This window comes from Elephas maximus, chromosome 1 (assembly GCF_024166365.1).
Source record: "Elephas maximus indicus isolate mEleMax1 chromosome 1, mEleMax1 primary haplotype, whole genome shotgun sequence".
NCBI lineage: Eukaryota > Metazoa > Chordata > Mammalia > Proboscidea > Elephantidae > Elephas > Elephas maximus.
In genome coordinates this window covers 83,593,742-83,612,225 of record NC_064819.1, presented here as the reverse complement: position 1 = coordinate 83,612,225, position 18,484 = coordinate 83,593,742, and the positions used below count along the sequence as shown (strand labels likewise).

The window sequence follows — 18,484 nt, the reverse complement described above, 5'->3', positions numbered from 1 at the left end:
GAACTTATAAACGTAGGAGTCGTATAAACAGTACTTCGGTGCATAAGTAAAATGGCACCCCCAGGCAGCGGGAATAGCTCAGCGGGGAGAGCGTTAGACTGAAGATCTAAAGGTCCCTGGAGCAATCTCCGGTTTTAGCAGTTTTGTTTCCCTTTGCATAATTATGATCATAGCTTTTTTAATATAACAGTTGCATTCCAAGGCTTTAGGAGTGTAGTAGAACTAAGTGTAAATAAAGTTTAGCAAAAACTTCTCCGGAAGGAGGGCGTAGCTTACTGGTAGAACGCGTGCTTCGCATGTAAGAGGTGTAGAGATCCATCCCCAGCACCTCCAGAGTTTTCCTCTATTTCAACACGGTTTAAACTCATTCTTTAAGGAACTGAGCCCCGGGGTCGTCCAGGAGATGAGAATTCGGCTACCAACCAAAAAGCCAGAGGCAGAGTCTCAGAAACACTATGGAGCAGTTCTATCCTGTCATACTGTCACTATGTGATGGAATCCACTCCATGGCAACCGTTTTATAGTGCTCCCCGCCCCCCCGAAGGAATGCAGATGTAGTTCTCCTAATATTTTCCATACCATTACTGCATACATAGAAAGTAAAAACATAACCCGGTGCATTCCTTCAATGCTCTTCCATTCACAGGCTGTGAGCCTCTACATCCCTTAAGGAGACTGTGACAACGGAAGGAAGATGTTAAGAAAGGGGAGAAATGAAGAGCGTGATCCCAAAGGAATCACTTGCAACATCCTGACGCAAAAGCCTGCACATTAACTGGCGGTTCACCCTGGCTCTCATTTGTAGTGTTATTAAAAAGACAGAAAGGCAGAAAAAGAGATGGGGAAAGGCTTCTGCAGACAGTTTTCTTTAGTGCATTGTGTTTTCTGGGCCAAAGGATGGAGCATAAGCAGAAAAGCCTATCTTAATGCCCACCGATTTCTCTGTGGGAGCTTGGCCCAAAATTCAGCGATGGACGGTTGTAGGTCCCGAGTCTTTTTAGATGAGCGCCTGGCTAGGACTCTGGGCAAGGTAACGCAGTCAGGGAATTAGAAGCTTTCCTAATACGAAAGGAGAAGAAATAACTAGAATCAACACATCCTCAGCCGATATTCCATAATATCAATTTTCCTTCACTACCTCACTAACTCCATTTTCCTCCTTATATAAATCTTGAAATAAAATATTTACTGGAAACCTGAGTTAACAACAAAAGGAGGTAGACCCATGTGAAGAAGCAGGGAAAAGCTTTTCTGTCAAAATGGAAAATACATACAGGCAGTATCCAACTTACACCACATTTGAGTTACAATGAATCACACTTACCATTTGCATTTTTTGTACATCTTGTCGTTCTTAATATGGCCTAGATACAATGTTGTTTATGTTATTATTCTCATGCCAACCATGAAAATAAAAGATAAACTTATAAAAATATTGACAATTAAAGGCAACATTAATGAAAACTAAGAAAAGCAAAAAAAAAAAAAGATATTCAACTTACATAAGAATTGACTTAGGACACCACCGTTAGTGGGGCACTACTACAAATAATTTTGCTGATGTGGCACGACTCAAAATCAGAAAAAACAGCTGCAAACATCCATTTATAATCAGAACCTGGAATGTACGAAGTATCAATCTAGGAAAATGGGAAATGGTCAAAAATTAAATGGAACTCATAAACATTGATATCCTAGGCATTAGTGAGTGAAACGGACCGATATTGGCCATTTTGAATCAGACAATCATATAGTTTCCTATGCTTGGAATGACAACTTGAAGAGGAATGGTGTTGCATTCATCATCAAAAAGAACATTTTAACATCTGTCTGGAAGTACAATGCTGTCAATGATAGGATACTATCCATACGCCTACAAGGAAGACCAGTTAATATGACTATTATTCAAATTTATGCACCAAACACTAGGGCCAAAGATGAAGAAATAGAAGATTTTTATCAGCTGTTACAGTCTGAAATTGATCAAACATGCAATCAAGATGCACTGATAATTACTGGCAATTGGAATTTGAAAGTTGGAAACAAAGAAGGATCAGTAGTTGGAAAATATGGCCCTGGTGATAGAAACAATGCCAGAAAGCAAATGATAGATTTTGCAAGACCAACAAATTCTTCATTGCAAATACCTTCTTTCACCAACATAAATGGCGACTATACACATGGACCTTGCTGAATGGGACACACAGATATCAAACTGACTACATCTGTGGAAAGAGATGATGGAAAAGCTCAATGTCATCAGTCAGAACAAGGCCAGGGGCCAAGAACCATCAATTGCTCATATGCAAGTTCAAGCTGATACTGAAGAAAATCAGAGCAAGTCCACAAGAGCCAAAATATGACCTTGAGTATATCCCACCTGAATTTAGAGACCATCTGAAGAATAGATTTGACACATTGAACACTGGTGACCAAAGACTGGACAAGTTGTGGAATGAGATCAAGGACATCATACATGAAGAAAGCAAGAGGTCATTGAAAAGACAGGAAAGAAAGAAAAGAGCAAGATGGATGTCAGAGGAGACTCTGAAACTTGCTCTTGAATGTCGAGCAGCTAAAGCAAAGGAAGAATTGATGAAGTAAAAGAACTGAACAGAAGATTTCAAAGGGCAGCTCGAGAAGACAAAGTAAAGTATTATAATGACATGTGCAAAGAGCTGGAGATGGAAAACCAAAATGGAAGAACACGCTCGGCCTTTCTCAAGCTGAAAGAACTGAAGAAAAAATTCAAGCCTCAAGTTGCAATAGTGAGGGATTCTTTGGGGAAAATATTAAATGAAGCAGGAAGCATCAAAAGACGATAGAAGGAATACACAGAGTCATTTTACCACAAAGAATTAGTCGATGTTCAACCATTTCAAGGGGTAGCATATGATCAGGAACCAATGGTACTGAAGGAAGATGTCCAGGCTGCTTTGAAGGCATTGGCAAAAAACGAGGCTCCAGGAGTTGATGGAATATCAATTGAGATGTTTCAACAAACAGGTGCAGCGCTGGAAGTGCTCACTCGTCTATGCCAAGAAATATGGAAGACAGCTTCCTGGCCAACTGACTGGAAGAGATCCATATTTATGCCTATTCCCAAGAAAGGTGATCCAACTGAATGTGGAAATTATAGAACACTATCATTAATATCACACGCAAGCAAAATTTTGCTGAAGATCATTCAAAAATGGCTGCAGCAGTGTATCGACAAGGAACAGCCAGAAACCCAGGCTGGTTTCCGAAGAGGATGTGGAACCAGGGATATCATTGCTGATGTCAGATGGATCCTGGCTGAAAGCAGAGAATACCAGAAGGATGTTTACCTGTGTTTTATTGACTGTGCAAAGGCATTTGACTGTGTGGATTGTAACAAATTATGGTTAACTTTGAGAAAAATGGGAATTTCAGAACACTTAATTGTGCTCATGAGGAACCTTTACATAGATCAAGAGGCAGTTGTTCGGGCAGAACAAGGGGATATTGATTGGTTTAAAGTTAGGAAAGGTATGCATCAGGGTTTTATCTTTTCACCATTCCTATTCAATCTGTATGCAAGGAAATAATATGAGAAGCTGGACTATATGAAGAAGAATGGGGCATCAAGATTGGAGGAAGACTCATTAACAACCTGCATTATGCAGATGACACAACCTTGTTTACTGAAAGTGAAGAGGACTTGAAGCACTTATTAATGAAGATCAAAGACCACAGCCTTCAGTTTGGATTGCACCTCAACATAAAACAAAAATCCTCACAACTGGACCAATGAGCAACATCATGATAAATGGAGAAAAGATTGAAGTTGTCAAGGATTTCATTTTACTTGAATCCACAATCAACAGCCATGGAAGCAGCAGTCAAGAAATCCAAAGACACATTGCGTCGGGTAATTCTTCTCCAAAGGACCTCTTTAAAGTGTTGAAAAGCAAAGATGTCACCTTGAAGACTAAGGTGCACCTGACGCACGCCATGGTATTTTCAATTGCATCATATGCATGTGAAACCTGGACAATGAAGAAGGAAGTCCGAAGGAGAATTGATGCCTTTGAATTGTGGTGTTGGTGAAGAATATTGAATATACCATGGACTGCCAGAAGCAAGAATAGATCTGTCTTGGAAGAAGTACAACCAGAATGCTCCTTAGAAGCAAGGATGGCGAGACTGCATCTTACATACTTCAGACATGTTGTCAGGAGGGATCAGTCTCTGGAGAAGGACACCATGCTTGGCAAAGTACAGGATCATTGGAAAAGAGGAAGACCCTCGACGAGGTGGATTGACACAGTGGCTGCAACAATGGGTTCAAGCATAACAACGATTGTGAGGATGGGGCAGGACTGGACAGTGTTTCGTTTTTTTCTGTATAGGGTCGCTATGAGTCAGAACCGACTGGACGGCACCTAACAACAACAACAAAACAACAACAACAACTACAGATAAAAGGTGACTGGATCACAGGTATGATGAAAGCTTCCTTTGTAAAGAACAGTCTCTGTCTCTGTTCCTTCATGGTCAATCTTATCACATCTGCTTCTTATGACCAGTAAACTTCTAGGAATTTCCATTCCACTGCTGGTAAATTTCTAATGCTTTATGGTTTGAAAAATGTCTCTATCTCTGTATGTATTCCTGTTGAATCAAAGTATCTTTGGGAAGACACAGAATTTGATATTTGCTCCCAGCACTCCCATCTGGGATGTCATTACTTCTCAATTTTCTTCTCTGATGTAAATATCCGTAGCAGGTAGTCAGGAGAGAGATTGTCTGGCTTCCTAGTCTGATTAGCCTCAGGTTGGTTGTATTCATGGGGTCAATTATTTATTTGTTTTAGGACCCATTTTATCAACAGAGGTAATGTGGTCATTTCATGTGTTAGCTCTTTTTCCTGTTATCCACTTGTTCTCTCCAGGCACTTTAAGAACACGGTAGGAAAAATTGGAAGGGTCATGTGGAGACAGTAATACTGGCTTCATAAAATGAGCTAGGAAGCATTCCCTCCCCTTCTATTTTCTGGAAATGATTGTGTATAGTTTGGGTTAATTCTTTAAATATTTGTTGGAATATTCTAATTAATCTTTCTGGACCTGGTAATCTTGGGGGGGGGGGCAGGGAGGGCTATAGGACTTTTAAAATAAGAAAATTAAATATCCTCAATACAATGCTATTCAAAATACATATTCATATTGGGTAAGTAGTGGCCATTTGAGTTTTGTGAGCAATTGGTCTGTTTCAATTAAGTTGTCAAATTTACGTGTGTAGCATAAATTAGACTATTTCCTTATTATTCATTTGTTGTCTCTAGAGCCTGTAATGATATCCCCTGTTTCATTCCTGATTCTGATACTTTGTGTTTTCCTTCCTTCTTTTTTTTTTGGTTTGTTTGTTTTTGTCAATCTAGAGGCTTGTTAATTTTATTCATCTTTTCGAAGAACCTACTTATTGTTTCACTGCTTTTCTCCATTTTGTTTACTTTCAATTTATTTCTGCTCTTATTTTTAGTATTTCTTTACTTCTGCTTGATTTGAGTTTACTTTGCTCTTCTCTCTCTTTTTTTAGGTTCTTCAAGTGAGAGTTCACATAATTGACACGAGGCTTTTTTCTTTTTTTCCGTATGAATTTAGTGCTATAAAATTCTTTCTCAGTACTGCTTTAGTGTGTCCCACAAATTTCGACATGTTGTATTTTCATTTTATATCCTTGAGACTTTCTCTTTAACCTATAGATTATATAAAAGTGTGTGGATTAGTTTCCAGCTTGGAAAATTTGTTTTCTGTTTCTGTGACTGATTTTTAGTTTGATTCCATTGTAGTCAGAAAACCCACTTGGTATGATTCAATTCTTTTAAATATGTTAAGGTTTGTTTGAGGGCCCAGACTATATGTTGTGTCTTGATTCATGCTCCATGGGGACTCGAAAAGAATGTGTATTCTGCTCTTGTTTGGTGAAGTGCTCTATAAATGTTGATTAAGTCTGTTGACAGATGCACTTTTTTAGTCCTTGTATATCTTTGCTGATTTTCTGTTTAGTTGCTTTTCAATTATTTAGAGACAGGTGTTGAAGTCTCCAACTATAATTGTGGATTTGTCTACATCTCCTGTCAATTCGATCAGTTTTTTTCTTCACATATTTTGCACCTCTGCTGTTTGGTGTCTACATATTTAACACTGCTATTCTTTTTATTCCGGTAGTCTCAACTTACCTTAGTGTTACAATGAAACAGAGAACTGGATTTTTTTCCCACTTATCATTATTAATAGGTAATACAGTGCATAATTTTTTTCTGTCATCACATCTGTAAGTTTGTGTGTAATTTTTCCAACCTCCCAAGATAAATAAAGCTTGGATTTATAAAGATATTTATAATAAAAGGCAATAATACTGAAAACTAAACAGAAGAAATGAGATATTTGACTTACAGCAGAATCGACATAGGAAGGAGTCATTAGAATGGAACCTCCTTGTAATTTGATGACTTCCTGTTGCTTTTGGTGGGTTGATCCTTTTATCATTAATTGATGTCTCTCTTTGTCCCTGTTAATTTTTTGGTCTGAAGTTTTCATTATTTGATATAAATATAGCCACTCATGTTTTCTTTTGATTAATGTTTGCATGATATATCTTTTTTAAATTCTCTTTCATTTCTCCCTAACTATATAATTATATATATATATAAAATGAGTTAGTTGTAGATACCTTATACAGGCAGTCCCCAAGTTACAAATGTCTGACTTCGAGAAAACTCCTTTTGCCCTTTAGTGTTACATAACTTTGCCCTCACCTTGAAATGATTGAGTCAACCCTACTCCAACAAATTCTTCATCACAATCACTTTTTCATGCTGCATGTACAGCTTTTAAATCATTGAAAAGGCTTCAGCCCTTTCTTGCACTAAAGGAAGACTAAGAAATGTATGCATTTGTTTTGAATTTTCTACAAGTTAAAAAAAAATTTTATTGTGCTTTAAGTGAAAGTTTACAAATCAAGTCAGTCTCTCATACAAAAATGTATATACACCTTGCTATATACTCCTAGTTGCTCTCTCCTTAATGAGACAGCATATTCCTTCTCTCTACCCTGTATTACCATGTCCATCCAGCCAGCTTCTCTCCTCCTCTGCCTTCTCATGTCCCCTCCAGACAGGAGATGCCCACGTAGTCTCGTGTGTCTACTTGATCCAAGAAGCTCACTCCTCACCAGTATCATTTTCTATCTTATACTCCAGTCCAATCCCTGTCTGAAGAGTTGGCTTTGGCTAACAGATGGTCTGGGGACCATGAGCTTTGGGGTCCTCCTAGTCGCAGTCAGACCATTAAGTCTGGTCTTTTTACGAGAATTTGAGGTCTGCATCCCATTGCTCACTTGCATCTTCAGGGACTCTCTGTTGTGTTCCCTGTCAGGGAAGTCATTGGTTGTAGCCGGATACCATCTAGTTCTTCTAGTCTCAGGCTGATGTTTATCTAAGATTTGAATTAAAGACTAAAACTCACATTCTGTTTTCTTCAGATTTCTGTAGAGCAAAAAGTGGGATGAGAAGAGTGAAGAAGCAGAGCTCCCAAGAGAGGTAACTAGGGTGAAATGAAGCCCTTCTCTGTAAGAAAAATAATTAAGAATACCTGAACAGAGACTTGAAACCTGGACCCTCAGATTGAAAGCCCACTGCTCTACCAACTGAGCTACCCAAACCTATGTAGTGTTTCCTGAGCATCTCTTTTAGGCTTCTTTATGGCAGTTGCAATGTTCTAGCTGCTCTTTGGTAATCCTGTGGGGCCTTTCTTCTCTGTCCTACTGGTTCTCTATGAGTTGGAATGGACTTGATGGCAACAGGTTCATTTTTTTGGTTGTATGTTGCCAACTGGTTTCATATTTCATGTGTTCAGATTGTTTTCCTTGAATTCTCCTTGTTGACAAGAATATTTTGTTTGAAAGAGGTGGTGTCATCCATTGGATCATTTCTCTTCCTTCTGTCTTTGCCTTGTATCTCTTTAAATTTTAACAACCAGAGCGCGACCCTAAGACAGAGCACTGCCAGCTTTCTGATGGCACGGATAGATGTGGAGGTCTTCAATACTTGCCGAATGATGTGAATTTATCCCTTTGTTCTTTATTTCCCCAGTTGCACCTATTTTTCTTGAAGCAACACGAATGCTACTCTTTTTCATATTTCTCTGCATTGTCTTGTACATCTTTCTTGCAGCCTTGGGAAACAGGAGAAAAGAGTTGGAGAGAATTCGAAGATGTATGAGAATGTATCAAAATGATGAGGTCGCAAAGGAGCCTGTTTTTAATCTTCTCCATCTCTGTGCTTATCTTTCTTAAGGATGTACCTTGTTCACCAATGTGAGCCACTCCTTCTTCTTAGTTCTTTCTCCTGTTCCTCTTCCTTCTCTTCCTTTGTCTTATCTTTATTCACCTTTTGCCACCAAATTCAAAGGAAGAGGATAATTATCTTTATGAATTAATGTACATTAGGACATATCGTCCAGAGTATGATTCAAGATAGTTCGTAAGTCTTGACCGAAACCTCAGAAAATACTGTACAGTCAATCTGGGAATGAATAGGGAAGTTTTGCTGTGAAGGAAAGACTAACCTCTCTGTGGAGGAAAGACAGAATAGTTCCTCTGGGACAAGAGTGTTTTTTATTTCTAAAAAAAAAAAAAAAACTCAGCACTTCCAAGAAACAAAGGCTATGTGAAAACTGAGACAATTTGTAATTGCTGTACTTTGGGAATTTGTGGATTTCTCTTTTCTCCTACCCTACCAATATATCAGGCATAGGTAGGGGTGGGTCATACAAAATTGCCTTGGATTCCTTTGTGAATCAATACCACGAGAACTCAGGGATGACTTTTAAGCAAAATATCTGAGGGGTTAGGATTTCAATGAGAGAAGTGCCCCTCCAAGGTATTTTGGCCCACTTCTCCCGCTTGAAATAACTTGGAAGCCACCAAATTACCCATCAGATCTCTGGACCACTTACCAAGGGAGGTTTGGGACCTACTCCCTAGTTGCATGTGATTCTTCTACTTGTTGATAGAGGATGAAATTGTTAAAAATTATGTTATGAACAGATTAAAATAAAATCTTTTCCTGGCATAAAAAACGGGCATTTCTGGCAGGAGGTGCTCTTGTTTGAGCTTCCAGACCTTTCTCCTCAAAGCAATGCCATCTTATCTTTGAGACGGGAAAGGTCTGAATGTACCAACTTTTGGAGTTTCCTCTCCTCTTGCTGTCATCTGCACCCTTTTATTGAAGAGTTTTCTTCTTGACTCTTATTTCTCCACCCAAAAGCATCATTATTATCAGTGTCTTAGAGGAGTGCCCTTGAAAAAATAGGTCATTTCTGATCATTGCACAGTTTATTAATTCTATGTAATTGTTTTCAGTGGTTTCAACTGCTACTTGATTCCTTTTTGAATGTTGTTGAGTTTTCTCCCAATTTCCAAGTTAAACATTTGAAAATAGAAACCGAATGCTCCCTGGTAACACTTCCCCTTCAGATTTGGACTACTTCTTTAGTGTATTGGTCCCGTGGCCAGACGGAAAAGGCCTCTGATTCCGGGTCAGGTGATTGAAAGCTGGAGCCCCTTCTTGGTGCCTTATTTCTCCTATGGCAAAAAGTAGAAGCTTCTTGAATTGGCTTCCAATGGAGAGTGTTTATTTTAGGAAACAAAAGCAATTGAGATGCATCTATCTATTCTTACCCTTCTCAGCCCTCTCTCCTCACCCCCCTACATTGTCCTTTGGCTGCATCTCCCTCAGAAATCTTGGTGTGCTGTGAAAGGACCATGTTATGTGACTTTATTTGAAGTTCTAAAGACAAGAAACTGGAATTCTGTAGGCGAATGTAAGAAATGTAGAAGGGAAGGAATTTGAATTAGGTACTTGCCACTTCTCATGGCATTTTATTTCAGCTAGGTGTATGTGCAATGTGGGATGTTTTCTACAAGAGGGTGTTTCAAAACCTCCAATGAAAGTCGTTTTACGATGAACCAGATTAACAAGCCTGATAAAACCCAGAGTCGCACAAGAAAACTTTTAAAATATTAAGGCTAATCTCCTCTCGAACTGAACCACTGTGGCCGCTGGTAGAGTCGGTCGCTTGAATGTGGATATTCTACTCAATGTTGGTGTTAATTGCCTCCGCGTTTCTTGATCGCTGTGGTTTGGGTTGTTCAAGGTCGTCTAATCACGCATCCACCACTGACTGCTTTGTCAAGGATCCTAAGAAAGAGCCATTTTAACCCACTGCGACTGAGTCAATTCCGACTCGTAACGTCCCTATAGGACAGAGCAGAACTGCTCTATAGGGTTTCCAAAGAGAGGCTGGTGGACTCAAACTGTTAATCTTGTGGTTAGCAGCTGAGTTCTTAATCACTGTGCGCTAAACCAAAAAACCAAACCCATTGCCGTGGAGTCGCTACCGACTCATACTGACTCTACTGGACAGAGTAGAACTGCCACTTAGGGCTTCCAAGGAGCACCTGGTAGATTTGAATTGCTGACCACTTGATTAGCAGCCTTTGTTTTTTTGATTAGCAGCCTTAGCTCTTAGCTCTACACCACCAGGGTTTCCAATAATGAATGGAGGAAAACAAAGGCTCGTCCGGGGTTTGAACCCGGGACCTCTCACACCCAAAGCGAAAATCATACCACTAGACCAACGAGCCACCACCGTAGGCTACTGTTATGGGCACAAGAAAGAGCTTTAAGGTTTCCTCTAGTCTGACTGAGCAGGTAGGACTGCTTAGATGATTAAAAGAACTAAAAATTTTTCCTTGGGCCATTTAGTTTTCTCCTTTCTCTCCGTCCTTCTTTTTCTACCCTGATATTCCATGATATGCTAACTAAAACCCAGTATTTATGGACCAGTTGTTCTGGCAAAATCCTTCTTGCTTTGGGGTAAGGACTGGTTCCTTTTTTTCCCTTCCTTCTTGTCTTTCTTTTGCTGACGCCCTGCCCTGGCAGATACTAAGCCCCAGGAAGCAGAAATGGGAGAACGCTAAAAGCAATCAGTTGGACCATTGGCTTCCTTTTCTTGTGAGAAGGGCAAACATAATAAAAGACATGAGGACGATGAGGGTTGCTAAAAAGTGAAGAGAAGGTGCCAGGGATTGAAGCAGAAAACCCATGAATGCAAAGCACGCTTTCTAGCACTGAACTACACCACCTGATGGCTGACTAGCTTGGTGATGACTCTTGTTTTCATAAAAGCAAACTGATATTTTTTCTGTGCGGCTTCTCCCTCACCCCCCCAAAAAGCAAAAAATAAAAACCCTAAGAGTTGCCTAGAAAGAGGCCATTGGGTTAAATGCCACCCTTTCTAAAACCATTCATGTGGATACTGTCTATCGCTGTCACAATGAGAAGGTTAACTGGATTGTAGTCTGAATAACCGTTTCTGTTTCTAGGATCTTCCCACTCTGGTAGTCGACTCCAAGGTACACTAGCCAACAGATACCTTAAATGAAAATTACTTGCCTTCACCAGGAAAGTCCCCGGAAGATCACACCTCTCCAACATATATCACATGGAAAATGACTCCAAACTGAGGTCTCTTTAGACCACCAGCAGCCCCCGGCTCTAGTGGAACTGGCTAACTGAACTTCACTTCTAATTGGATCAGTGCCCTGCCAACATCCCTTTTCCAGCTGACTCTCATTGCTCCTGTCAAGTCACACCTTCTGAGCTTGTCCCTTTAGTTCTGGGTCCACAACTCCGTCTCCATCCCTCATTTTACAATCATTCCCACAAAACATTTTAGAGGTGGGAGAAACTTCAACACTCCATCAGTTTTAAAGGAACTAAGTTTTTTTCCCAGACTGGAGGAATCTACAGGTAAAAGCAGAGTCAGGATGGCAGAGCAGCAACGGTACAAAGCTGTCGGACTCTTTTCCCCTGAGAACCCACTGACATAATGGTAAAGCTTGCTGTGGATATAGATGTTTGAAAGAATAAAGTCAAAGAGCCCTGGAAATCATCAAAATGTGCCACCGGTGAACTGGAAAATAAGAGGAAGTCCTGGATAATACAAAACAGAAAGGGTTGAGTTGCTGAGGAAAGAGCTGAAGTTAGATCTGTTCTCTCACTGGGATGCTTTCAGCTTAGTTGTGTATGGCCAATGATCTCTACTTTGAGTCCAAAGCCTCTTTATCCAAGATCATTCATATGATATTGAGGAAAGTGTTCCAGGCAGGTCTTTATTTGAAGACTTATAATACTGAAATACTGGTAATAAAGATCAAACAACTCCCCAGAAGCCTGGACTGTGCTCCAAGACTTCTGGGCATTTTATTATTAAATATCCCCCTGTCAATTAACCTCATTATTCAATCCAGAATGCTCCTTCTTGTTTTCCCAAGGACCTTGCCCACTTTGAACTAAAAAATGGTAGATGTCTAGCCTAAAAGATTCTTTTTTGCAAAACCAGTATCTCTAGGGTTTTGTGTATTCCATGTGACTTCTTCTGAACTACTGTACCACCTGTACATTCTTTCTTTTATCACAAAATTTTAAACAGTATATAAGCAAAAAAAAAAAGGCTTTGTGATAATAGCAGCAGTTTCTCTAGAAATGACAGCCCACTTGCAAACATCTCTCCCTCCCTCAATAAATAGTTGAGCTCTTTAGTCTTATTGTTTGTAACACTGGGGAAGTCAAAAAAGGTTGGAGGCTCGTGGCTCAGTTCCGACTCTCCTTGGCTTAGAGCTTTAGAAAATTTACTTGAGAAAGTGAGTATTGGAAGGTATCTGTTGTTGGGTGACTTGGTGCAGGAAGAAGACATCATTTGGAAGTAAACCAAGGAATTTCCAACCCTGGGAAAGGATGTGGTACTTTTAGAGCTTTAGTCGAGCACTCTCCCAACTGAGCCGTGTATGTCACACCTTTACTTTTACCTACACTAAAGATTTTCTCAGCTTTCTGTTTGGAAAGGTTTCCTTGAGAGATGCCCTTCGTTATTTCCTAGCTCAGAGGATTTTGGGCACTCTGTGCTACTGCCTACAGTTATGGAGCCTAAGTATTACTACTAGCTGAGGCAGAGGTGGGGAGTTAGACCTGGAATGGGTGGAGAGAATCCATGGGTAGATTCTCAGCCTTCTGTCTTTTAATCGACACAGGTCCAACTGAGAACACAAAAGGATTTTTTTTTTATGGTCTCCCTAGAAGTGTTGCATATTTTATTTAAAATTAAAAAGAAAAATACCAGAAGCCCTGGCGGCACAATGGTTACAAGCTAGGCTGCTAACCTAACGTTCTGTGGTTCAACCTATCTAGCTGCTCTGCAGGAACTGGACCTGGAGATCCTCTCCTGTAAATATTGCAGCCTAGAAAACCCTATGGGATGGTTCTACTATGGAAATTGTGGGCTGAGAAATTCTAATATAGTACATGATGGTGGACTTAGAAAGTGCTTCACTACTAATAGAAGGATCAGTAGTTTGAACCCACCACCCGCTCACAGGGAGAGAGACAGGGCAGTCAGGTTCTGTAAAGATAGAGGCAATTGTATCCTGTCGCACAAGGAAAACCGTATAAGGCAGTTCTACCCTGCCCTACAGAGTCGCTAAGAGTTGGGGTCGACTTAAAAGAAATGCATTTTGGTTATACTCATGATTCTTTTCTGCTTTGATGTTATGTATGGGGAGGTGGGGGAGAAGGGATGGTTTTAATTGCAAGAAATGTTTAAAGTCCTGTAGAAAAAGAATCTCTATACGGTATGAGGGCACAAATGTGGGTGTGGTGTATGCAAGAAAGATTTTGTGATTAAAAAAACTTGGGTTTGAATCTTGAGTCCACTCCATTACTAAACTGCTGGAATAAGGAAATTTGTTGAACATCGTTGAACTTTTAAACAATTTTAAGAATATCTTGAATTTTCTCGCTGATAACAACCCTACAGCCTTAAACCCCTGTTTGAAATTTCCAAATCTCAAATTATTTCTGTTTAAGGAAAGAATAAAAATAAACATTTCTATATGGAAAATTCTGCTGAACATTTAAGAGGGAACCTAGAATTCTGAACAATGAGAGCAAACTGCTGTGAAGTCATCAAGACTCATGTATGAACATTCCCGATTTCCCACTCTAACATCAACCTGTTTCTTGACATTCTTTATTAGGGATAACTGGTAATGTGTGTGTGTGTTTACCATTTTGATTTTTTTTTTTCTTCTTCTTTGCAATATTTTGGTTTGACAGTATCTGTTTTCCCTGGAAACTCCTGGACACTGTCAGGAGAAAATAACCTACAGTCCTCCAAACTCAGAGCTGGATCAAGTTGCAAAAGGAAATTTGGTACAAAATGAGAAGCAACATTAGGATAGGGATACTGAGTGTACAGGAACTGGGTGCCAGATGGTTTATCCTTTAGGTCATACAGCTCAGCTCAGATGCTTGCATTTTATTTATTTAAGAAATACTTGATTAGACAAAGAGTATCATATTTTATGGCCTAAATAAACAAGGATTCCTTTACATTCTATTGAGGTGCAGGACATAGGGCAATTACCAAAATGTAATTAGCTTCCATTCAATATCTTAAAAATGAGGCCAATGACTACTACGTAAAAACAGATGCTGTAAAGATTGAAGGAGATCATTCATGTGACCACATTTCCATGTCCATGGGTGATATGAAACACGAATTTTGGCAGGTCCTACTCCATCCTCTCAGCCTAGTGGTTCTCCCAGGACAATACCTACTCAGGTACCATCTTCTCTAGCCAGTGCTGACCAGTAGAAATAGAATGCAAGCCATAAATGAAGGACACTTACACAATTTGCGATTTTCCAGGAGCCACATTAAACAAGTAAAAATAAGCATGTGGATTTAATTTTAAGAATGTAGTTTATTAACCTGTTGTATCCAGAACATTACCAAGCAATTGATTAAAAGTTATGACTTTTGGTTTCTAGTCTGGCATGTAAAGAACTTGGAAAGAATCTCTCCTATGGTCAAAACAAGAAAAAAGTTGCAAAATTAACAGCTCTTAGTAGATACATCAGAGAATTAAGATCACAGGGCAAACCATCAACTTGAAAACTGGGAACAAACAGGCTGATACAGAGACTCACTGCTCACCAGGAGCAGAAACGGTCACTGCAGCTGGAACCAGCACTGATTAGAATGATTTCTTCTGGAGACTGAGAATGGAGTGGCTTAAGAGGAAAAAAACTTCTGAAGGCCCTTCACACTTTAGTGAGTTTTACCATGAGGAGCAGAGCCACATTCTCACCGTTACTTTCAGAGAAAAGTCTGCCAGTTCTTCTTGCAAAGAAAGGGAGGACAGAAAAGGAACCAATTTCAAACAGTGCTCAGGTGGCGTAGTGGTGAAGTGTTATAGCTGCTAGTCAAGGTGTCGGCAGTTCAAATCTACCCGGCGCTTCTTGGAAACTCTACGGGGCAGTTTTACTCTGTTCTGTAGGGTCGCAATGAGTCGGAATCGACACGACGGTGCTGGGTTTGGTTTTTGGTTTGCTGTTCTTAACAATGGCCTGCCCTCAAGGGAAACTACTTTATCAGATCCTAACCATCAAGGATTTTATCATATGCTAACTGGCGTAGGGAAACCTTGGTGGCGTAGCGGCTAAGAACTAGGGCCGCTAACCAAACAGTCGGCAGTTCGAATGCGCCAGGCCCTCCTTGGAAACTCTATCGGTCAGTTCTACTCTGTCCTATAGGGCCAGAATGAGTCAGAATCGAATCGACGCCACTGGGTTTGGCGAAAGAAGGGATACACCCAACCACAGCCCACTCTAGCCTTTCACGTGTAGGAAGGGAAATATCAACTAAGCCCCCTCTAGCCTTGGAGGTGGGGGAGAGTTTGGTAAAGGAAAAGGTTAAACAATACTTTGAAAGTATATCTAAAAATCACTACCCAAAGCAGCAGAAATAGCTCAGTTGAGAGAGCCTTAGCCTAAAGATGTAAAGGTCCCTGGCAATTGTGAGTTTCAGCAGTTTTGTTTTCATTTACACAATTATCATCCTTTTATTAATATAAGAATTGTATCCCAAGGCTTTAGGATTGTAATAGAACTACGTGTAGATAACGTTTAAGGAGACGCTCCCTTAACGGGGGATGTAGCTTAGTGGTAGAGCGCACCGTGTGCGTGTATGAGTGAGGCCTTGGGTTCATCCCTGGCATCTCCAGATTCTTTCTCTGCTGCAACGCGATTTGAACCCACTCTTTAAGGTATGGAGCCCCGGGATAGTACAGTAGTTAAGTACTAGTCTACTAAGCAGAAGGCCACCAGCAGGTTCTTGGAACCACTATGGGGGCAGTTCTTTCGTGTCCTATAGTCTTACTATCAGTCGGAATCCCCTCGACCTCAACCTTTTTTTTTTTTTTTAAGGCATACAGATTTAGTTCTCCTAATATTTTCCATACCATTCCTGCACACATAGGAAGTAAAAACATAATCCGGCGGACTGCCTTGAATGCTTGTCCATTCATAGGCTGTGAGTCTCTACATCCCCTAAGGTGACTGTGACAACGGAAGGAAGACGTTCAGAAAAAGGAGAAACGAAGAACCGGATTCCAACGGAATCGCTTGAATTACCCGAATCAAAAGCCTGCACATTAACAGGTGGTTCCTTGGCTCCCATTTCTACTATTATTTAAGAGACAGAAAGACAGAAAAAGAGGTGCAGGAAGTTCCTTCGCGCACAGTTTTCTTTACTGCCTTGTGTTTTCTGCACCAAAGGGCCGGTCGAAAGCAGAGAATCTCGTCATTATGTCCACCGAAGTCTCTACTGGAGCTCGGTCAAAACTGATAGACGACTGCCGATCCCAAGTCTTTTTAGAGAAGTTTGAGTGGCTTGGACGCTGGGAAAGGGAACGAAGACTGTAAAGAAATCAGAAGAAAAAAGAAATTAGAAGCCTTCCTAAAAAGAAAGTAGAAGAAATAGGCAGAATCAACACATTTCTAATTGATATTTCACAATATTAGTTTTTCTTTATTTCCACACTCACTGCATTTTCCTCCTTATTTTAAGCCTTTAAGTGAAAACATTTACTGGAAACCTCAGATATCATCAGAAGTAGACCCATGTGAAGAAGCAGGGAAAGTTTTTTCTGTCAAAAAGGAAAATAGATGCAGGTAGTTTATGACTTAGGTCTTATTTGAGTTGCAACGAACCGCGCTTACCACCCACCCTTTTTTGTACATCTTATCTTTTTTTTTTTTTATCTTTAGTGATGTAACCTACATCCAGTGTTGCTTATGTTATCATCCTCATACCAACCCCGCAAAAAATATAAAGATCAAATTCATAAAAATATCGACAATAAAAGGCAACAGTAATGTAAACTAAAAAAAAAAAAGAGAGAGAGCTATTCAGACTACTCAAGAATTGACTTGGAACACCAATGTCATTGGGAGACTACTACAAAAAAAAAGGTGAATAAATCACAGGTGGTGGTGTAGTGGTTAAGACCTGTGACAAAAAGACCGGCAGTTCGAATCCTGCAGGCTACCTTTGTTACTTCAAGGTCAATCTGATCACATTTGTTTTATATGACCAGGAAGACTCTAGGGATTTCTGGTCCACTGATTCCACCTTTTGAAGATTTCTTATGCTTAATGGTTTCAAAACTGTCTCTAACACTGTATGTATTTCCTTGAATCAAAGGTCTTTGAGAAGACAGAATTAGATGTTTGTTGGCAGCCCTTCAGTCTGACCCTCTATCAAGCTGGGATGCCCTTACTTCTCGATTTTCTTCTGCAACACAAATATTCATAGAAGGTAGTCAGGGGAGAGACTGTCTGGCTTCTAACTTTAACTGGCCACATGTTGGCTCTGTTCCTAAGGTCAAATACTTATGTTTTAGGATACATTTTATGGACAGAGGCAATGAGGTCATGCCATGTACTTGCTTTTTTTTTTTTTTTTTTCCTGTTCTCCACTTGTTCTTTCTAGGCCCTTTAAGGAAACAGTAGCATGTTTGCCACAGTGGACACTGCACAGGGGAGCAAGGAGTGAGGAGAAATTATGGTGCTGTGAGCAGAATTCCAAATTCAAAGCCAACCCTAGATCCACTGAATCTGTGGTTCAAGCCCTGGAAGTGATACAGATGTCAAAACTTCAGAAGCACTGCTGTGTACATTTGAGAACGAAATACTAAGGGCCAGGTGTGTGCTGAGGAGGAAGAGTGGCTCCTGGGGTTTCCTGTCCTTTCTCAAGCTATGGCTGTATTTGTCTTACATGGAGAGTTTCTCATGTTTTCAAGACCTCCAATAGTTTAGGTGACTTTGGAGGTCACACAAAAGAGCCCTTGTTTTTTCTGGATGAATTCAGAATAGAAGCAAACTGATGCTCTCTAGTCAAAATACCAGAAGTTCAGTCAAGCTATTTGGATGTCTGTTATGGATTAAATCCCGTCCCACCAAATACGTGTTGTAAATCCTAACCTCTATGCCTGTGGTTACAATCATATGTGGAAATCGGTAGTTTTTGTTATGTTCATGAGGCAGGATTAG

At 40.1% G+C, this 18,484-nt stretch overlaps 1 non-coding gene across 1 annotated transcript; it reads right to left on the bottom strand.

The window, feature by feature from the left end:
- Positions 1-10,602: 10,602 nt before the first annotated feature.
- TRNAP-UGG (transfer RNA proline (anticodon UGG)) lies at positions 10,603-10,674 on the bottom strand. The gene has a single exon. It is a non-coding gene; the product is annotated as a tRNA-Pro (tRNA).
- Between the last annotated feature and the right edge of the window lie 7,810 nt (positions 10,675-18,484).